This window comes from Armigeres subalbatus, chromosome 3 (assembly GCF_024139115.2).
Source record: "Armigeres subalbatus isolate Guangzhou_Male chromosome 3, GZ_Asu_2, whole genome shotgun sequence".
In the NCBI taxonomy this organism is placed as follows: Eukaryota; Metazoa; Arthropoda; class Insecta; order Diptera; family Culicidae; genus Armigeres; species Armigeres subalbatus.
The window spans coordinates 329,127,894-329,151,479 of record NC_085141.1 but is presented as its reverse complement, the minus strand read 5'-3'; the positions used below and the strand labels follow the sequence as shown (position 1 = coordinate 329,151,479).

Here is a 23,586-nt window from a genome sequence, read left to right as displayed (position 1 = left end):
TCATTTGGCCTAATAGGTCATTTGGGTGAAAATGACTTTTGGTCGAAAGGGCCATTTGGCAAAAAATGTCATTTGCTGAAAGGGTAATATCAATATGACCTATTCAGCCAGACATTTCTTTCGGCTAAATGACCATTTCTGCCAAACAAGTACTATGTGTGTTTTAGTTGTCGCAAAAATGATAAATTATCCACCTGATGTTTGGTGGCTCATGCGCATGTATTGCGGTTTGCTCCGGTCGAAACAATCGCGATTTTCAATAGTTTGCAGTATAAGTAAGTACAGTGCGTGTTTCAAGTAGCACATCTACTATAGCGGCGGCGACAGAGTAGAATGTGGAGTTGGATTCATGGTGATCGGGAAGCATATATATGAGGCGAGTTATCCAGTGGAAGCCGATAAGCGACTGCTTTTGCGTGTTGAGAATGAAGTGCAAATTCTTTAACTACAGTCTGTTTAGCATTTATGCCCCAACGAACGATAACTCAGGGAATTAGTTATTTAGAGTTAATACACAGTTCTTACTCTGCTTTTATTCTTCTTATCTCATCTATTCAGGATTCAAGAACTCTATTCTAAATTTACAATTCAAAACGAAACATATTTCCTGATTTCAACAAGGATACTCCTCGACGAATAATTGGCTTTTCCATCCTTGAAGACATTCTACTTATATAAGGTATGCTGATATTGAAGAGACGGTCTCGCCGATCCAGGACAAACATGTGGAAATTCGGTGAGAGAATTCCATTGTATATATTCCATTGTATATATAACATCGAAACTATATGATTATATAAAAGTACCATCAGGGCACCCGATTGAAACGATTTGGATAGGAGGAGTGGAATCGCCAACTTCCTATTGTTAACATCTCGTGGATAAAGGGCGGGCTCTTCTCCTCATCTATTGGGTCAATCTGGGAAACGAGGGCTATATTATATTATTGTATGTACGAACTTTTTTCTGGAAGGAGATTCTCTATTCATCCCGTGGATTCGCATAAGTGTCTCTGCTTATGGAACCACCCCATCCACTTTTGGCCCTTCATACAGGAGATTGATGAAATATAAACAATAATATAATCATGATCAAATCGTTTGTCAGATATGGCCAGTGCTATCGGCAGGTGCCTTGCTACAATTGATGGTAGTATCATCATCATCATCAACGAACGATAACTCAGGAAATTCTCCGGGAGGTCCTCTGATGATGATGATGATCCAGCTACAAACAAAAGTTTCAGCTAGACGAGATTTGTCTATAAGATGAATTCTCTTGTTTCCGAGAATGCTTCTGGTAGTTTCCCCGGGGTTCCTTTGAAAATTCTCCCGGGAGTTTCTTCAGAAATTCTTTCTGAAAATTCCTTCGAGAGTTCCTCCGGGAATTCCACCAGCAATTCATCCGGGAGTTTCTCCGGAATAAATTAAGCTGGAAATTCCTCCCGAATTTATTCCGATAGTTTTTCTTGGAGCTCATCCGGGAGGTCCTCTAGGAATTCTTTTAGGAGTTCCTCCTGAAATTCCTCCGGGAGTTCTTACGGGAGATCTTACGGGAGCTCCTCCGGCAGTTCCTTCGGGATTTCCTCCGGGAGATCCACCAGCAGTCTCTACGAGAATCCCTCCGGGAGTTTCACCGGCAGTTTCTCCAGGTATTTCTATGAAAAGGAACTCCCGGAGGAACTTCCAGAGTAATTTCCGGAGGAACTCCCGGGGGATTTTCTATAGGAATTTCCGGAGAAATTATCAAAGGAATTCTCGGAGGAACTGCCGGTGGAACTTCTGGAGGAATTTATTTAAGAACTGCAGGAAGAATTTCCGGAGGAAATCCTGGAGGAACTCTCGTAAGAATTCTAGGATGAACTCCCAAAGGAACTTCCGTAAGAATTTCAGGAGGAGCTCCTGGAAGAATTCTTAAAAGAACCTCCCGGAGGAATTCCCGTAAGAACTCCCAGATAAATTCTCCGAGGAACTTCTGGAGGAATTTGTAGATAAATGCCTGAAGAAATGCTAAATGAATTCCTGGAAGAAAGCTTGATTGAATTCCCGAAGGAACTACTGGTGGAACTTCAGAGGAACATCCGGTGGAATACCCTAGAGGCAGAGAAAAAATATTTCTTAAGGAACTTCCGAAATCCCATTTCCCGTGAAAATCCTGCCAAATATCGTCCAGGAATTCCCTGTGAAGTTTTTGGAGGTATTACCGGAGAATTTCTTGGAAAAACTCCTGGAAGAACTCCCGGAGGAACTCCCACAAGCACTTCCGGAGAAATTCCCACATGGAAGTCCTAAAATAATTCTTAGAGAAGTTCCTAAAGGAATTTCCGAAAAAATATCTGAAGGAATTCCCAGAAAAATACCAGGAGGAATTAATGCAGAAATTCCCAGATGAAATCCTGAAATTTGGGGTTGATTTATTGATATTTTTCGGTGAACAATAACTATACGCCATTTGTTTTCCTGCGTGACGTTTCGGTCTACTACTTTGTCTCGACCATCTTCAGACGCATTTCGATCACCGCAGCAATTTCCACCTCGTTGTCTGCTGGGCGATCACGTACCACTCGCCCTTTTCCCATTTAGAATTCCAGATTGGAATGCTAGATGATTTCGCTATAATGCCCGGAGAAGTTCCTAGAAGAATTTCCGAAAGAATTTCTTATAGATTTACAAGTGAAATTATGGAGCTAAATCGGAGGATTTCCGTCATAAATTTTTGAAGAAACTTCTGGTAGAATTTTGGGAAGAAATTCCGTATGTGTTCTTGGCGGAACTCTCGAATGCATGCCTGAAGGAAATGCCGGATTCTTCCTGAAGAGAGAATAGCCGAAGAAATATCTAGAAGTAAATCTTGGAGAGAAGAAAAGAAATCTTCAAAGAATTTCCTCGTGAATTTCCTAAAAAAATGAAGTGGGGGGTTTCTATATAAGAAGGAATTACAATTACATGAGAAGGATTTCAAGGAGAATTTTTGAGCCCGAAATGTTTCGAGTTGTTTTGAACTTTCATATATTATGGATCCTGGATGCCCTAATAAGTTTTGGGAATCTTTTGAATTTCAACCACCTATTGCTGTATATGATTGGATCGTAAAGTGCACATGTTTGAGGGAATTCATTTCAGTATCCGTTCAATCTTTCCATAATTTAAGGGGGGGCTGCCCCCCCCCCTGCCCCCCTCTGGCTACGCCCTTGGTGAAGGATGTGTGACTAATAGGGCAGCACTCACTTCGGCACACGTGAGACTCCCCTCAACACCTCAGGGTTTGGCGGTGTCACGATCCTGCACACAAAATGGCGGTGCTCACGGCTTCTGCGGACCTTCTCGAACAGGAGTGGTAGTTCGAATCTTACTACTCTTGTGACAAGAACTAGAGCTCGTCACTGTACGTCCTCCGAGGTCACACGGTCCAGAATCTCAGGTAACACCCAAGGTAAATTCAACAAATGAAAAAGGGTCCCCCTGCGAGCACATCGGGAAAAGTGGATATCGTTTTAGTTTAGGAGGGAGTTAGGGTTCTGGTCGAGGGTTTTTTATCTGGATGGCTTCTTCAGCTTCCACTGTCTCACAAGGCCTCACTTTACTTGCTTCTAATTGATGTTTAATGAAAATGACTGTATGTTCTGAAGTCAATTTTACTAAGTAAAGTAAGTGTTTACCAAATATTCGGAAACGCAAATGCGCATAGACTGAATATTGAATATTTGCCATATGATAGTTCAGTCGGCAGTGACTTATCAAGGCCTTGACTAAGGCACTGCAGTTCTGTTTAGACAGATTAGTTAAATCGCTTGCTACTACCGGAGATGGCTCCTGGATGTTCAATTTTGTTTGATGACATGAATCCAGACTACTCCAATTCCATTTAGGCTGTGTGACAGCCCAAGAGATGATCAACCCAACACTTGGATAATGGAATAGCTGGCTCATGTCATGTGATGCTCCATTACGAGCTAACTCATCAGCCAATTCGTTTCCAGTAGAGCATTGTGTAGAGCATTAACTGAATTCAGTTCCTCAATTTAAGTACGACATGCGATTACTAACTACGACCTTTAGCTGACCGAAGCGAGAGTTTTATTAGCTGCTTGGCTATCTGAACAGAAGTATACATATTACTTTGCCCACAATGCGTTGCTGCAGTGCAGATTGCACTCCACACATGATGGCAAATATTTCCGCTTGAAAGACAGTGCAGTGTTTACCCAGTAAGTGTGACTGTTCCAATCTCATCTCACGCGAATAGACGTCTGCACCTGCTCTACCTTCGAGGAGGGAGCCGTCTCTCACACATCTCGAAATAATAGACACACCACTTGTTACAGATGCGTTCTATGAGAGCTGTTCCACCAAGTTCCGCTATGGGGAATTCTCTACAGATGAGGGGACATTTGGCCCACCGTAGTCTGCCGTGTTTAATAAGCTTAATAATATCCAGCCCTTTATACACCTGATACAATTCGTGATTCATGCGGCGCCGCCAGATACCGTTCTCCTATTTACCGCCGAGTATTGCCCGCAGCACCTTGGACTAGTCATCAACACGTCGAAGACGAAGTACATGATAGGAAGAGGCTCAAGAGAGGTCAATGTAAGCCACCCACCACGAGTTTCTATCGGTGGTGACGAAATCGAGGTGGTTGAAGAATTCGTGTACTTGGGCTCACTGGTGACCGCCGATAACGATACCAGCAGAAAAATTCGGAGGCGCATAGTGGCTGGAAATCATACGTACTTTGGACTCCGTAAGACGCTCCGATCGAATAGAGTTCGCCGCCGTACCAAACTGACAATCTACAAAACGCTTATAAGACCGGTAGTTCTCTACGTACACGAGACCTGGACGATGCTCGTGGAGGACCAACGCGCACTGGGAGTTTTTGAAAGGAAAGTGTTGCGTACCATCTATGGTGGGGTGCAGATGGCGGACGGTACGTGGAGGAGGCGAATGAACCACGAGTTGCATCAGCTGTTGGGAGAACCATCCATCGTTCACACCGCGAAAATCGGAAGACTGTGATGGGCTGGGCACGTAGCCAGAATGTCGGACAGCAATCCGGTGAAAATGGTTCTCGACAACGATCCGACGGGAACAAGAAGGCGAGGTGCACAGCGGGCAAGGTGGATCGATCAGGTGGAGGACGATTTGCGGACCCTCCGCAGACTGCGTGGTTGGCGAAGTGCAGCCATGGACCGAGCTGAATGGAGAAGACTTTTATGTGCAGCACAGGACACTCCGGCCTTAGTCTAATAAAATAAAATAACCTTACACTCAAACACTCCAAAAGCTCTCCGATCAGCCTCCTTTAACGTCCATGTTTCATGGCCGTATAAAGCCACCGGAAGAATCAGAGTAGTATACAGCGCGAGTTTTGTTTTCGTTTGCAGACTACGGGACTTAAGCTGGTTACGAAGTCCGTAACAAGCCCTATTTGCAGCTGCAATACGCCTTTTCACCTCGCGGGTAACATCATTATCACACGTCACTAATGTTCCAAGATACACAAATTCTTCTACCACTTCAAACTTTTCACCATCCAGCATCATTTCGCTACCACCACCACTAATGAACCCACGTTGATTGCCAGCGACCATATACTTCGTTTTGCTGGAACTGATCGTGAGTCCAATCCTCGCTGTCTCCCTCTTAAAAGGCACAAAAGCCTTTTCCAATCCCGATAATATCGTCCGGAAATTGCAGGAGCATATGCGATCTTGTGATAATGGTACCGCTTCTTTGCACACCAGCTCTCCTAATCGCTCCCTCGAGCGCTAAATTGAATAGTAGATTCGAGAGTGCATCACCCTGCTTTAATCCATCTAAGGTAACAAATGGACGTCGATATTTCATCCATTTCATCATTCACTTGATTTCGATCCGTTCAACGTTATACGAATCAGCCGTATCAGTTTCGCCGGAAAACCATGTTCAAGCATAATTTGCCATAATTCATTCAGTTTCACTGAATCGTATGCCACCTTGAAATCAATAAACAATGATGTGTCCGCAAGTTGTACTCCCGGAATTTATCAAGGATTTGTCTCAGGGTAAACATTTGATCCGTCGTTGATCGGCCCTCACGAAAACCTGCTTGGGATTCGCCGACGAAGGACTCTTCAAGCGGTCTCAATCTGTTGAACAGAATACGGGACATAATTTTGTACGCCGAATTAAGGAGGGTTATTCCTCGGTAATTGGCGCACTCCAGTCTGTGCCCTTTCTTAAAGAGAGGGCACATTAGGCCGTCCAACCAGCTAGCAGGCATTTCCTCGTCTTCCCATATTTTCGACATAATATGGTGCAGAGCTTCATAAAGCTGCTCACTGCCATGTTTGAGAAGTCCAGCCGGGAGCTGGTCCTTCCCCGCAGCCTTATTGTTTTTCAGCTCTTTAACAGCTTTTTTAACCTCATCTAGTGTAGGCGACTCCACAGCTTGTCCATCGTCGCTAATATTTATTCTGTTGACAATGTTGCCAACTGCTGAGAATGCCCTATCTGGTTCAATCGAAGTTGGACGAATGGTTCCAAGCAAGGATGTTATCGATCATTTAGTAATTTGCGTTCGATCGTTTAGTAGTTTATCCATAACTTTTTCCAGAATCTGAATTTCAAAATGTGTTGTATGGTGGACTTCTAGTGCGAAGGTTTTTATACAACTCTGCCTAATGATTTGTTGTTACAATTCAACTAATAACGGAGCTTATTGGAAATTTGTTATCATTCAGTCTAAGTTACTGAAACTATGGGTATAACTCCATTACTAGTTGAACTCAAACAACGAACCATTAGGCAGTGTTGTAGAATAACCATCGCACTAGAAGTCCACCATACTTTGAAATTCAGATTTTGGAATGAGTTTTTGACAAACTACTAAATGAACGCAAATTACTAAATGATCGATAGCACCCTTGGTTCCAAGAGCGTCGAAAATCAATCTCAAGCACTTTGCCCTTAATCCCTTGAGATTCATAGTAAAAATATTTTGCTCTGGTGCAGCCTCTTTACGAGTTGTTCTTTTACCGAAAAACCAGAAAAATCCTCCATAGAGGTATCTTCTATGCACTGGTCATCAGGTGTGGTCGTTACCTATGCATACTGCTCTGATGCATGAGTGATTAGACGCTTCAAGATCTCGTCCACTTGCTTAATCAAAAATGAATGTATTGAAGAAAATGTCAAAATCATGTCTGATCTATTGATTTTCGCAGGATAATTCAGAAAAGTCTCTTGGATTCGTTCTTTGAGAGCATCGCAATGGAGGCAATTTCTGTGGCTTTACTTGATAATTGCCACGTCAGCAGAGTACTTCCACAGCAGCTTGAACAGGTTCGAGGGCTTGAATTATTTCACCTACCGAAAATAAAAATCATAACCACATAAGATAAGTTTGGATCGCAGTTTCAAATCGATCAGAGTTTTTTGAACGGCCCCCTAAAACTCTTAGAACGTGAACGTCGTCAATGATGCTTACTTGCGCAAATGTTCATTCATACGCGCATTCAATTGTTGTAAGTGTTTGTGGCACGGTGAATCGTTAGTTGAACTGAAAACTATTCGTGATTTTTTATACCAACAGCAAAATTTGAAATACCGAAAATACCGGTATTTTCCGTCTCTAAAACCGATATTTTCGGTACTCAAAATTGGCCGGTAATACCGGTATTACCGGTTACACCACCTTACTTCCACTATTCAACAAAGTCTCGAAGTGTTGCTTCCACCTGGCAGCCACTTCGGTTTTATCTGTCAGCAAATTCCCTTGTTGGTCGTTGCACATGACGGGAGATGGCGCTGTCTTTCTCCGCACGCCATTGACAGACTCATAGAACCTCCGCATATCGTTCTGCTCCATTTTTTCCTGCACCTCGCTAATCACTTGTTCTTCATATTCTTTCTTCTTCCTGCGGTGGGTTCGTTTTTCGGTTGCTCTTGCTTCCTTGTACCGATCTCTATTCGCTCGGGTACCCGACACCAACATCCGGCTTCTGGCAACGTTCTTCTCGTCTGTCACTCTCTGACACTCCACATCGAACCAACCCGTCCTAAGTCGCCTCTGTGTAGTGCCTACCACTTCTCGTGCTGTTGTGCTAACCGCTCCATGGATCGACTCCCACAGATCGTTGATGTTGTCGCTAACGTTGATTGCACTTATCCGTTCGTCGAGCTTCTGGCGGTACTCTGCCGATACTCCTTCCGCCGACAATCGCTGGATATTGTAACGCATCGTTCGCTGTGATCTTTCGTTCGATACAGTTGATAACCGTGATCGAATTTTACTGACAACGAGGTAGTGATCAGAGTCAATGTTCGGACCTCTGAATGTCCGCACATCGATAACATCCGAGAAATGGCGCCCATCCACCAGAACATTGTCTATCTGGTTTCAAGATTCACCATTTGGGTGTCTCCAGGTGTGCTTTCGGATATTCTTTCGTGCAAAGTAGATGCTACTGATGGCCATCCCTCTGGCAGCAGCGAAATTACTTACCGTAGACCGTTGTCATTGGTAGCGGAGTGAAGGCTCTCCCTACCAATTATGGGATGGAAAAAGTCCTCTCTACCGACCTGAGCGTTAGCGTCCCCGATAACAATTTTCACATCATGCTTTGGGCACTCTCCATAGGTTTTATCAAGACTTTCATAAAACGTGTCCTTCACGTCGTCGGATTTATCGTTTGTCAGTGCGTAAACGTTGATTAGGCTTGTAATTGAAGAATTTGCCCGGTATCCTCAACACACAGATTCGTTCGCTAATGGGTTTCCACCGCATCACTCGCTCCATCTGCTTGCCCATCACTACGAAACCAACTCCATGCTCTGCTTTTCTGCCGCCGCTGTGATAGATGTTAAACTTGAATGCAGTGTTGATCGTGGAGTCCACGGCTCGGAATTCACGTTCTCCGTATCTAGGCCATCGGACTTCTTGAATAGCGGCCACGTTCCCTCCAACCTTCTGCAGTTCACGAGCCAGAAGGATCACTCGTCCAGGTTCATTTAGGGTGCTGACATTCCAGGTACCGAGTTCCCAATCATAGCCTTATTTCGTTGCCGGGTCGGTTGCCAAAAATAACGTTCTCTTTTTCTTTTATCTCCATTTTTCGTGGTATTTGAGAGGCTTCAGTAAGCTACCTTACCGGGGTCGCATTATCTACATCGCGCTGGTGGGGTAGCTGACGCGATACAGCATTTCGTTAATCAGCCGCTGGGTACCAGGCAGACGCTGTTTGAGCCGCACCTCCTGGTGAACAGACGCTCGAGGCGTACCTTCTCACTCTAGCTGATGTCAGAAGGACAACAGTGCCCAGGCTGCACTACCAGCTAAGTACACAACCCTTAGCTGACGGTCTTTTGTCATCGGACGACCCGTGGAAGCGTGAGATAGGAACTTGTGGGGACCAGAGCTCTGTTGGGCGCTCCTTCCTTGATGTCAACCCACCATTTTGCAGCCCTCCGACCATACTAAATAGCACTAAAAACCAGGATCTGCGTCCAATACGAATTCCGTTTGGACGAAGAGCTCATATGGCCGAAAATGTCGTTTGCTCGAACAGGTTATTTGACCGAAAAAGTCCTTTGGCCTAAATGGCTATTTGGCAGAAGTGATAAATGAGCAGGGAGACGTCTCACTTCTTAATTTCACTCTCGCTTCCCACTACTCACTATGGAAAAAGAGTAGTGCGAAGCAAGAAGACAGACGTTCCACTTCACACTTCGCACTTCTCACTTTTTACAGTGTAATGTGAGAAATAACAAGTGGGAAATGAAAAGTGAGAAGTGGCGTGCCTTACTTCTAACTCATCAATTCTCACTTCTGACTACGAAAAGTGCGAAATCAGAAGTGAGGAGTTATCAATTTTTTTTCAAATCTTACAGTAAAAAGCAAGAAAAGCGAAGAGATAAGGGAGTCAAATCTTTTCTCACTTTTCATCTCTTATTTTTGTTATCATCTCTTATTTTTCACTTTTCGCAGTGAGAAATGAGAGGTGAGAAGTGATGAGTGAAAAGTTAGATATCTTATTAATTTTTTTATCAGTCTACATGTCTTTTATTTCGATCTACAACAAATTTACGTTTCCATACAACTGTCAATTTTTTTTTGAATATCTTGTCTTGATTCATCCGTAGTTTAGGTCTGCAAAAAATAGAACTGAGCTATTAGACTGAGTTTCTTAAATTCATAAGACTCAATTGTTTTATTACTGAATCTACACACTTAGTTTTTATTTCCGCAGCTCGGCAAAAATCCGCACATCCATGCGCGAGCAAAATAAAAAAAACTGATATTCCGGCAAAAATGACGCTTGTTAGCTGATTTTCGGCAAATTATTTGCAGATTTTCTGCAACTTTGACAGAAATCTCGGCAAAAAACATGTTTGCTTATGCACGGCTGTGCGAATCTCGGTAAAGGTTTTTGTCGGTCTTTCTCTAGCAAAGCATGGTAGGACCAACTACAATATCTTTAAAAAGAACTCAATTTTCTTCCCCATCCCCAGAAGAACATTTCTTACAATTCTGTATTTTGGTACATTCAGAGTACTGTCGCAAAGATTGTAAGCTTCTACAGATATTGTATACTTTTAGTAGGGTGGCTCAAATTAGTATGAAAAAAACTTATTTCAAATTTTTTGACAGGCCCTCTTATACAGATCTATTTGCTGACCTGATGCTCTGGAAACATTTTCAGACAAATTGGTCAACGTTTGGACGGTGCTAAACTCGTTGGAAGAAGAAATGAATGGAAAAACATCGAAAAACAGTGATTTGCAGTTGGACTGCACCATTTACGATGAAGAACTGTGATACTCATTCAGCAAAATTTAATGCATAATGTTATACTGAAAACCGCGAAAAAAATAGAGTTCCCCTGGCGAAGTAATTAGTATTTCTTTGAAGTGTTGTTTGAGCAAATTTCGTTTCTTTTACACTACAAAAGTAATATATTCACCCATAAAACACTTCTGTGCTGTCCTGGAATACAGTGTTGCAGTAGTTTGTTATGGATATCGAAGAAAGATCTATCGGCATTTTCTCTCAGGAATCCCTTCTCGCATAAAAACAACATTTCAATCGCAATGTGTACTGGTGGCCGAGTATTTTGATAGTGAGCCAATAAAGGTGTTGATCACTCGATTAACAATGCTTGTTGTCGTCCAAAACTGGTAGCACTACTTTAAACGCAATACTGTATTTACATAATAACTTTAAAAAAAGTTGATCATTCAGCAATCTAAATACATAATTAATACAACCACCTTGACACTACCACGATAATAATCGGTTTTTCATGTCACCTATGTTATGGATCAACTAGTCAATACCGCGTAGGGCAGCGAAGAGGTGAAAATCGACACATTGCAACTTTCTTGTTCCGCCACATGCACCCGCGGCCACCTCGACGGAACACATCCACATTATTTATAACGCTGCTGAACATCAATATTCAATCAACCCAACATGGCATGCCTTCTTTCGCACATGGTCTTCGGAACGGCAACAGAGATGTCGAAGGCGGCTTGTACCACACAATCTCTTTCTACGCCCCAGACGTCGATCTCAATTTTCGTGATCGCCACCTTGCCAACTGCGGCGCGGCAGCTCGGCGCCAAGGTCGCTCAAAATAATTACCGACGATCAGCCATCAGATGTGGATCGTTGAACCGCCACCTCATCGACTCTCACCTTCGCTTGCTTGCGCTTGTCTGCATCCACCACGACGACGACGCCGCCTTCCACGGGAAATCAAAATAACATGCACTTTTCAATTCACTTCGTTCGTGTCGTCACCGATTGCTCATCAAGATGGGTCTCGCCGCGAGGAGTGTTGTTTACGGTGCGAATTTCAAGTTCAACGTTCAAGTACGACGATTCACAGAGCTCGCGAAGACGACACCGATAACCGCGTTCTGATCGCGCCCATATCACCGCCCATACCAACACCGACTGAGCAGCCCGCGGGTAGGATCGTGCCTTTACCCAGAGTATGCAGTTCCGTTCGCGCGCGGTTGTTCCGATTTCTTCGGATTTCTATAACCGATCAAGCGATTAATCGCCCATAACCCGATATACACCATTAGCGATTGATCGACCGGCTTCTGGTATTTCACTCGCGCGCTAACTTTGTAGGGTTGAAGATAGGTGCTCCGATCCGCGCCGTCTCATGCGGTGCGCTAACTCCAATCTACTCCGGTTGCTGTACCCACACGTCCGGTTGGTGCAGGGAGGAATATGGAATATTCTCTTCCACGCCGCCACGCTGCTTATTGATAAGTGATTAAACATATTGGAATGTTATTTTCGCCTCTCCCGGTTCTCATGCGGTACCTTAAATTGAGAAAGAGCGAGGCCGTATATATGCAGTCCACATGGAAGAATATAAATACGTAGGTCGATGCGGCTAGCAAACGAATGCGCAGTATATTTGGCGGTGTTGTCATTTTTCGATGGGGTGGTTCTATTTTTGCCTTTCAAGTATACTTTTTTAGTATCAGAAATTGCTGTAATGCATTCAATTGAATGCAAATAAATGGAATTGGTGGAAATAATGGAATCTATTTCCTTAACTACGGTCTAGGCCCAGTAATCTATTTATACATCAGTTGCATTTCCGATTATTATTACTGAGAAATTCTAAACACGAAAGTCAACACGAGATATCAAGTCACATCTTCGAACCCTTACTCCTTAGATACTTGGTGTTACCTGGGTGTTACCGGCAAAAATATTCAAGTTGTCATGACTATACTGGGTCTGACCATAGAATTTCTGAATTTCTTTCTAGATGACCATAGACCATAGAATTTCTAAATTTCTTTCTAGCTACTGACCCTTTTTCCTTCATTTAAATTGAGAATCGGGATCTAAAGATCCTGACTTTTCAGATATATTGTGTTATTGGACATGGTATTAGGGATTTTTCCACTAGAGCACGATGATGATAACAGAGGTGCTCAGTGATCAGCGAAGGATCATAGAGTCCATGCGTATGATTTTCGAATCAAATATTTCTAAATCAGATATTGTAGGTTCTCCAAATTGTTCTAGAGATCAGACCAATTGGTCTACCAAGTCAACCATGCCTAGTACAAAAACAATATCAACCTATCTGGACATGGTTCATGCCCAAGTAACATTTTGAGTTTTGTAACGCTTTAAAGGACCGTAAATTACTCTTCCAGAGTGTTATAAAAGAGCGATTCCAAGCAACTGCATCAAAATTTAACAAAATTTTTAATTCATGATTTTCTATTGAGTTGAAACTTTGCACAGTTTTTCAATTTCATCTACATCGTCATTTTTCGATATCAAATCTTTTTATTGAGACACGACTAACTTTTCAAAAGGGTGTATGTGAAAATGGTTCAAAAATATTCAAAGAGCTGCACAGCAAAAACGGAATGTTCGATTGTTATGATTTTTTCAGCAAAGTTAGACAACTAAATGGTGATTCTTAAAAAAATGTACACCGTAAAAAATTTTTTTTTGCTTTAGAAAATATAATTTTTGTCACAAAAACTCAAATATCTCAAAACCCTATCTTTTTACGAACGTAATTTTTTTAAGGAAAACGGTCCATTATATTAGCTATCTACCATAAAAATTTGGTGATGGTAAACTAACAAACAAAAAAGTTATGACATTTCAAACATTTCACAATTTTCACACATAGTAAACAAAAAAACAATTTCCGTGTATTTTTTTTTTCAGGAATCGCAGTTTGATGCTGATTTTATTGTTAAGGGCCTTGCGTGAGTTAAACAAGTTGTTTTTATGATATTCCATATTTATGTATTCATCGATATTATGTATATTATATGTATAAATATAATATGTATAAATAAATAAAAATGAATTAACAGATCACAAAAATAATTTTAGATTTGACATTTAATATCAGCACCAGAATATTTTTTTGCAGGAAATGATCGATGAGTCTCTCTACTCGATCTATCATATTATCCTAATTATTAAATTAAATGTGGCAGTTACACAATGTTGTTATAGAAACTTTAAGAGTTTTGGGTTTGAATTTCGGTATGGGTTATGATATCATGAAAACAGTTTATTAATACTTATTTTTTATTTATTTTTATTCAAATTTTTTACAATATCGAGCACTTTTGAATTATTATCAGCACGGTTTGAGTATAGTTTTGCTTTAATTTTATTTTTCGACAATCAATGGAATGAAACAGTGAAATTTTTGGGTTCCTTGGATCGTTTTTGCTTTATTATATTGCTCGCTGAGCTCTGAAGTTCTTATTTGGTACTCTTCAGTAGTAGTAAAACAAAATGATAATTTGTCTTTTTCTTTTCTACGATTCGCCCAATCAAAAAGTTCTTTCGCAGTTTTAATTGGATGCTCACGTTCTTTGGCTAAACTTGCTCTTGTGGCCATGAGCTTTATTGTTCCTCCAATAGCATCACAAGGACCTTTGCCATGTGACGTAGCAAAAAAATGCCATTCTGCATCAATTCCGTACATTGATTTAAATTGACATAGGCTCGAAATTTTTTTACGATTTTTGTACTGCGACGCTGCTCTATCAGACATGAAATATATCTTTTTGACTACTTTATTCTTATCAACGCGTAAAAAGTTAATCATTTTTTCAATGAACAAGTTTACGGATACTGAATCGTGTCTTAAATCTTCGGAAATTATAATAAAACTTAAGTGTTCAATTTGCGTACTTCAATTAAAATAAATAACGAATGGATGAATTGTAGCTTTTTGTACGTTCCAGTGATGGGACTGCACTTCATCTTGCAATACAAAGCTGTAATTTTCAGAAAAATCACAAATGACTGAAAATTCACCATTTTGTAATGTATTTTTCGTATTTTTTAAAAAGCTGGATTGTTCTGTTTTAATGAAATCGTGAGGGATTAAACTTTCTAATTTCAAGCAAAAATATGACACAAACTCATCTACAGGTTTTACAATAGTTTCTAGGTCACACCTATCCGTGGTCACCCATTGCTCAAATGATAACTGATCAATATATTTGTCTTCAAACTCAGTGTATTTTCCAATGATGAAGAGCCTGGACAATCCGAACAAGATCGTAGATAGCAATTTGATGTTGTATTTTCACACAAAAGACTACCAGTTAATATTTTTAATATCCTTTTTTAAATTAATTCTTTTCAAACTATGTAAAATAAGATTAATATTCTCATGGGTTGTGCACACACACACATTATGTGTTCCTGAATTGGAAAGAAGCTTGCATTGCCTTGGCCGAAGGCTTGCAAATGAGGAAAAACCTACTTTAATATTATCGTGAATTTCCTTGAAACGTGTGTACGCTTCTTTCAAAGTCGTCATCATTAATCGTTTTTGACCAGGCATAGCTCGACTTACTTCATCATCTTCAAAATATTGAACTACTATTTCTTTTGTCTCATCTGTTAATGCAGTACTAGACCTAGTATTTTTGGTTGAAAGACAGTTATTGAAAGACAGTTAAAGACAGTTATTATCAATTGTTTTGCCCCTTTTACTGTATTTCTATTGATTTTGAACTCATCAATGGCATCCTAAATAGACCACGAACTTGGCAGCATCGACAAAATCAATAATTTTTCTTTCCTTGTCGTGTCTGCATTCGAGAACCTTTCCTTCATATTTATAATTACCTCATCGTAGTCTGTATTTTCCACATCATCAGGTCCTAATTTAAAGAGGTTTCTTCGTACAGCTTCGTTTATTTCACGGTATTTTTTCTCCGGGTAATAAACATAGTCCATCTTACTCCATTTAATCGGAGTCACTTTTATCCCAGCTATGCCCTCGTTAAAGCGTTCGATGTTGACCTTTTGGATACACTCATCTTCCGATTGATTTGTTGAAACAGATTTCGCTGATGGTACGGTGGCAAGGCTCTCAGCACTTGATACTTCTGGCAATTCCTCGGTTGTTGTCGTTTTCGAACTTCCTGCGCTCTGCTCAACCGATGACATACAAATTGCTCTTTTGTCAACGTTTAGGACGTGCGTGCAAAACGACAGGACGCGAAATGCGTAAATTTGTAGTACCGAAACCGGTAATACTGGTATTACCGGCCAATTTTGGGTACCGAAAATACCGGTATTAGAGACGGAAAATACCGGTATTTTCGGTATTTCAAATTTTGCTGTCCGTATCAAAAATTTCGAAAAAATTTCACCTACGTATATCAGCTCAACTGCCTGTAATCGCATATCAGTCCCATATACACAGGAAATCCTGCATAGATGGCGCAAATATTCGGTTACAAGCAGTAAAGATTCATCGAGCAAAAACAATTAAATGCGCGCATGAGTAACTTTGCCCAAGTAAGCATCATTGACGACATTTACGCTACAACAAAAATCGATCAACATTGTCATTAATCATACCTGTTGCTTCATTCTATTAGCCATCTGTCAAACTGCGAATGACTTTTTCTTCAATGAACATTGTTGATATCGTCGAGAATTTTCCCGCAATGTATGAAATTGTGAAAAAGGTAGGAAACGTAGTAGTGCTTTTCCGGAGATCACCTGTGAAAAACGATTTTCTGCAAGAATATGTCCGTGCTGAATTCGGAAAAAATATGAATTAGTGGCTGATGCTAAGACACGCTGAAATAATTCAAGCCCTCGATCAGTACAAGCTGTTGTGCAACTACTGCTCTGCGAGTTCTGCACTCTATATGAAGCCGAAGTGGCGTTCCAATTTACGTTGGAACTATTATCAAATCAAACCACAGAAATTTCCGCCACTATTTCGATGCTTTTAAGGAATGAATCCAAGAGAGACGATCCAAATACGCGGATTTTTTTTGCTTTTTTGAATAATTCTGCCGGGAAGTCATTAATCAGAATAGATTTAGCATTTTCTTCGAGGCATCCAGAGCTACTTTGATTAAGCAAGCGTATGGGATCTTGAAGCGTCTAATCATTCTTGATGCGATCGTTAAAACTGAGACAACGACCATACCTGACGATCAGTACGAAGAAGATGCCTCTATGAATATTTTTCTGGTTTATACTTGTGAAGAGACTGTAGCGTTGCTGGTGGCAAATACGTTGACGCCAAGATCCTTGCATACAATCCGTAAGGAATTCCCCTACTATTAATCGAAAGGGATTGAAGGCAAGTATTTGACACGTCTTGGAACCATTCGTCCTATTTCGGTTGAACCAGAGAGGGCATTCTCAGTAGTTGGCAACATTGCTAACAAAATCCAATGCGGATTGATAGATGAGTCGCTCAGTATGTAATATCTACATAAGTTTCGCTTTGCCCAGCTCAACAAGCAATGATTTTAACATTTGAAGTTTGTCAACAAATATTGTTTTTCATCCAAAACTCCAAATCAAAAGTTTTTCTTTTACAACCTGAAATTTTCACAAAAACCGGTATTCTACCGGTATTACCGGTATTGACTCCATCAAATACCGAATACCGGTATTTGACAAAAATGGTCAATACCGACCACCCTAATGTGGACATTGGAGCATAACCAGTCGCTTTCAGTTTATCTATGGTGCTTTCGGTGAGATTTCGTAACTCTATTGAACACTTTTTTCCATCAAACGGCCTACAACAGTTGAGAAAGCGGCTACTCATTGTTCGTTGTATTCTAATAAACAAAATCACTTTTAAGTTTTTACTGACTAGTTTGGTGTCATTTGCTTGACTGAACAAAAAAATTACCATATCTTATGTAAGATCTTCAACAACCTTAGTGGTAGTAATTTTTTTGCTTTTTCGTGAGCATTGTCATGGTATGTACCTATCATGCATTTGTTGTTGTTGAAGATACCCGTTTCCTCCCGATCATAAAGTCTATTCTCTAAGAGGTATATTTTTTGCAGGTAAACTATAGACGTATACGTGTATATAAATCTTTGATTTTGCAGCTTTTGTCTTAAAAATAACATTTCTGATATGTTTCTTGTTATCAACAGGTTCAGTCACGTACAATGAAAATTATGACATTATCAATACTTTTGATCACAACACTGGATTGTGTCTAAGTTTCTTATAGATGGTATGCATAATTAAATCAAAATATTATGAAAACAACTTATTTAAATCACGCAAAGCCCTTAACAATAAAATCTGCATCAAACTGCAATTCTCGAAATAACTTACACGGAAAAATTGTTTTTTGTTTTACTAAATGTGAAAATTGTGAAATGTTTGATATGTCATAACTTTTTATTAGTTTACCATCACCAACTTTTTATGGTAGATAGCTAATATAATGGACCGTTTTCCCTAAAAAAATTACGTTCGTAAAAAGATAGGGTTTTGAGATATTTGAGTTTTTGTGACAAAAATGATATTTTTAAAGGTAAATTTTTTTTTTACTGTGCACATTTTCTTAAGAACTATCATTTAGTTGTCTAACTTTGCTGAAAAAATCATAACAATCGAACATTCCGTTTTTGCTGTGCAGCTTTTTGAATATTTTTGAACCATTTTCACATACACCCTTTTGAAAAGTTAGTCATGACTCAATATGAAGATTTGATATCGAAAAATGACGATTTTGATGAAATTGAAAAACTGTGCAAAGTTTCAGATATTTTCGAAATGGTCGCTCAGGATCGACTGGCATGCCTCCGTGGAATGCCTCAAAAGCAACATAAAACCAAAATGTTACTAGGGTGGAGCCCTTGAATATGATTTACGAATCTAATATGAGCCAACCCAGATATTCTAGGATTTCAAAATTATTCTAGAGCTTGACAAATTGGTCTATCAAGTCAACTACGCCTTATACAAAAACGATATCAACCTATCATGTCCATGCGGGCGCATAGAGCCCTTGCGTATGATTTACGAACCAAATATATTCAAATCAGGTATTCTAGGTTCGCTAATTTTTTCGGACCAATTGGTTTACCAGGACAACTACCACTGACATTTTGCTTTTTGTTAGATCTTCTTTTCTTTTAGTATTATTTGTAGAGAAGGTAAATGGAGAAAAACGCAGCTCAAACAACCTGGTTTCAAAGCTGACGATATGAATCTCTAAGCTCAGAGCTAAGAAAAAAACCTTAATTTGCTCGATTTCGAACAAGCACCAGGCCAATTCTTCAGGTTGGTTCACACGAGCAGTACTTTACCAGATTTCAGTTTCTTTCAAAATAGTTGGAAAAGTCAAATAATATGAGTTTTAGCGGAAGTTAACCTTAAATAATTTAAGGAATAGACTGAGACAAAAAAAACAAGATAAAATTATTGACGGGAAAGAAAGCAAGAGTTTGAGCTTCAGTATCGACACAAGTTCAATATTACGGATATATTAATATTGTCAATATTAGTTTACATAGATAATAGCTAGGTTATTAATTTCACAAACAAACAAGAACCTTCCCTAAACCAACATGTTGAAATAAAATTAAAATTATACAACATATAATTTAATGTAAATAGTGAAGAAAGAAAATAAGTTAACTAAAGTAGAATGATCCAAAGGCCAAACATTTGAAATGGAAAATAAGCATTATACTCTCAAATTTATGAAGATAAGTTGACCACCCGCAGCAAATTGTCGCACCCAAGCGCGACGCACCCCCCCCCCCCTAACGGACGAAATATTCCTGGCGATCCGTCACCATATCGGTCCGAGGGAAGGCCAGGGGACCTCCACGTGGACGAGATCCACCAACCGCCGGCAAGCAACTGCCATCGCGATTCGGCTTCATTAAGAAGCGATCACCGGCGTCAACAAGCCGGGAGCGTCGACCCCACCGGCAGGTCATCGACTGGGTTACGTAAAACCCACAACAAACCGGTGAGTCAATAAACCTTTTTTTGATTGGAGTGCGGCGTCCGAGGAAGGCGCCGCGGAGGAAAGTTTTTGTGCCAGTCGTAGACTGAAGAGCCATCGAATGTGCTGCTAAAGCCAAGCATTTTTTCGCGAGTCGGAAAGCCTGCCGACCAACGCTTGGGTCCGCCATCACGGACCCGTGAAAATGCGTGCGTGAGCCCGTTTTGCCACCACCGAAAATTATCGTCGATACCAGGAGCGCAGGGCACGGCAAATGCTGGGTAAAGCGTACCATTGGTACTTCGCGTACCTGAAGGAATAAAATAGACCCCATCCTGCGGTCCTTAGCCTCTTACCCAGCAACTCCTATCCCTACCTCCCTGTGGTGCTGACCAGGATACGAGCAACCTTAGGGAAGATCGGGTAACCAACCCCGATGGGAACTATGGTCGTATGCTGACAGGGAAGGGGGGGTTTGATCCTCTCCGGAGGTGCAAATCTTACTGAGCGTCTGTACTCCATGTCAGGATCGGCTCACAACAGCGTCTGTTCTCCATGTTAGGGGCGGCTGATCATCGTCCGAGTGCCAGCGAGGGACTCTAAGTGAAACTGTGCACCATGGTCCACTGGGAATAAGGAGGAATGGTCCTCCGGAAATCTTGGGGGTTTAGTATCAGGCCCTGCAAGCCAGCCTTTAAAAAAACATACGCAACGAACAATCAACAAGAGAGTACGGACCGGAATCATCGGCGAAGACCACTGCGACGAAAAAGGACTAGCGATTGGAAACTTGGTTCGTGGAACTGCAAATCTCTCAACTTCATCGGGAGCACAGTATGCGCCGATGTGCTCAAGGACCGTGGATTCAGCATCGTAGCGCTGCAGGAGGTTTGTTGGAAGGGATCAATGGTGCGAACGTTTAGAGGTAATCATACCATCTACCAGAGCTGCAGCAACACACACGAGCTGGGAACAGCTTTCATAGTGATGGGCGATATGCAAAGGTGCGTGATCGGGTGGTGGCCGATCAATGAAAGAATGTGCAGGTTGAGGATCAAAGGCCGGTTCTTCAACTTCAGCATAATCAACGTCCATAGCCCACACTCCGGAAGCACTGATGATGATAAGGACGCATTCTACGCGCAGCTGGAACGTGAGTACGACAGCTGCCCAAGCCACGACGTCAAAATCATCAAAGGAGATTTGAACGCTCAGGTTGGCCAAGAGGAGGAGTTTAGACCGACTATTGGGAAGTTCAGCGCGCACCGGCTGACGAACGAAAACGGCTTACGACTAATTGATTTCGCCGCCTCCAAGAATATGGCCATTCGCAGCACCTACTTCCAACACAGCCTCCCGTATCGGTACACCTGGAGATCACCACTGCAGACAGAATCACAAATCGACCACGTTCTGATTGATGGACGACACTTCTCTGACATTATCGACATCAGGACATATCGTGGCGCTAACATCGACTCTGACCACTATCTGGTGATGGTTAAACTGCGCCCAAAACTATCCATCATCAACAATGTTCGGTACCGACGACCGCCGCGGTACGACCTAGAGCGACTGAAGCAACCTGATGTCTCCACTGCATACGCGCAGCATCTCAAGGCAGCGTTGCCGGAAGAGGGTGAGCTCGATGGGGCCCCTCTTGAGGACTGCTGGAATACAGTCAAAGCAGCCATTAACGACGCTGCGGAGAACAATGTCGGGTATGTGGGACGAAGTCGACGGAACGATTGGTTCGACGAAGAGTGCAGACAGATTCTGGTGGAGAAGGACGCAGCGCGGGCGGTCGCACTGCAGCAAGGTGCCCGGTAGAACGTGGAATGCTATAGACGGAAGTGGAGAAAGCAGACCCGCCTTTTTCAGGAGAAGAAACTCCGCCCGGATGAAGCGGAGTGCGAGGAGATGGAACAGCTGTGCCGTTCTCAAGAAACACGCAAGTTCTATCAGAAGCTCAACGCATCCCGCAAAGGATGCGTGTCGCGAGCCGAAATGTGCGGCGATAAGGATGGGAGCATCTTGACGGACGAACGCGTGGTGATCGAAAGGTGGAAGCAGCACTACGAGGAACATTTGAATGGCGCTGAGAGTACAGGCAGTGAAAGTCAAGGCAGCGGAGGAGATGACTACGTCAGTTCAGCGGACGATGGAAGCCAACCAGCCCCCACCTTGAGGGAAGTTAAGGATGCCATTCAACAGCTAAAGACCAATAAAGCAGCTGGTAAGGATGGTATCGGAGCTGAGCTCATCAAGATGACCCCGGAAAAGCTGGCCACCTGCCTGCACAAACTGATAGTCAGAATCTGGGAAACCGAACAGCTACCGGAGGAGTGGAAGGGGTTATATGCCCCATCTACAAGAAAAGCGGCAAGCTGGAGTGTGAGAACTTTCGAGCGATCACCATCCTTAATGCCGCCTACAAAGTGATATCCCAGATCATCTTCCGTCGTCTGTCACCATTAGTGAACGAGTTCGTGGGAAGTTATCAAGCCGGCTTCGTTGACGGCCGCTCGACAACGGACCAGATCTTTACTGTACGGCAAATCCTTCAAAAATGCCGTTAATACCAGGTCCCAACGCACCATCTGTGTTGATTTCAAGGCGGCATACGACAGTATAGACCGCGTAGAGCTATGGAAAATTATGAACGAGAACAGCTTCTCTGGGAAGCTTACTAGACTGATCAAAGCAACGGTGGATGGTGTGCAAAACTGTGTGAAGATTTCGGGCGAACACTCCAGTTCGTTCGAATCGCGCCGGGGACTAAGACAAGGTGATGGACTTTCGTGCCTGTTGTTCAACATTGCGCTAGAAGGTGTCATGCGGAGAGCCGGGTGTAACAGCCGAGGTACGATTTTCAACAGATCCAGTCAATTTATTTGTTTCGCGGATGACATGGACATTGTCGGCCGAACATTTGTAAAGGTGGCAGAACTGCACACCCGCCTGAAACGTGAAGCAACAAAAGTTGGACCGGTGGTGAATGCGTCAAAGACAAAGTAAATGCTTGTGGGCGGAACCGAGCGCGACAGGGCCCGCCTGGGAAACAGTGAAATACGAAGGCGCATCATCTGTGGAAGTCGGGCCTACTACGGGTTCCAGAAGAAGCTGCGGTCATAAAAGATTCGCCACCGCACCAAAAGTGTCATGTACAAGATGCTAATAAGACCGGTTGTCCTCTACGGACATGAAACATGGACAATGCTCGAGGAGGACTTGCAAGCACTCGGAGTATTCGAGAGACGGGTGCTTAGGACCATCTTTGGCGGTGTGCATGAAGACGGTGTGTGGCGGCGAAGAATGAATCACGAGCTCGCCCAACTCTACGGCGAACCCAGTATCCAGAAGGAAGCTAAAGCCGGAAGGGTACGATAGGCAGGATATGTAGCAAGAATGCCGTACAGCAACCCTGCAAAGATGGTGTTTGCTTCCGAACCGGCAGGTACGACGGCGTGGAGTGCAGCGAGCGAGATGGACAGACCAGGAGGAAAACGACTTGGTGAGCGTGGGGCGTATTCGAGGATGGAGAGATGCGGCCTCGAACCGTGTATTGTGGCGTCAAATTGTTGATTCAGTGTTATCTGTTTAGATGTAGACTGAATAAATGAATAAAAAATGAAATGAATGTTGAAATGAGACTCCGAAATGCCGAAGGCAATGGAATCAGACCACTTAACAGTCCTGTCTTAAGATTTATTTCGCTCAACCAATTTATTTAAGGTCAATTTTTCAAAGAATTCATATTCTTCAGGCTAGTTCAAACCTGCAGGACTTTACCAGATTTCCTTTTTTGTTTTTTACTTCCATAATAGTTGGAAA

The 23,586-nt window shown here is 42.1% G+C and overlaps 1 protein-coding gene across 5 annotated transcripts in view; it reads right to left on the bottom strand.

The window, feature by feature from the left end:
• Positions 1-23,586, bottom strand: part of LOC134225633 (vanin-like protein 2) — a 121,342-nt gene that overhangs the window by 33,236 nt on the left and 64,520 nt on the right. Inside the window, exon 1 of one of the 5 annotated variants that reach the window (XM_062705865.1) lies at positions 11,681-12,215. The exons of the other annotated variants lie outside the window; for them this stretch is intronic. The gene's annotated coding sequence lies outside the window, so the exon portion shown is untranslated. Of the gene's footprint in view, positions 1-11,680; positions 12,216-23,586 lie in introns of those variants that run through there. 5 annotated transcript variants of the gene reach the window in all.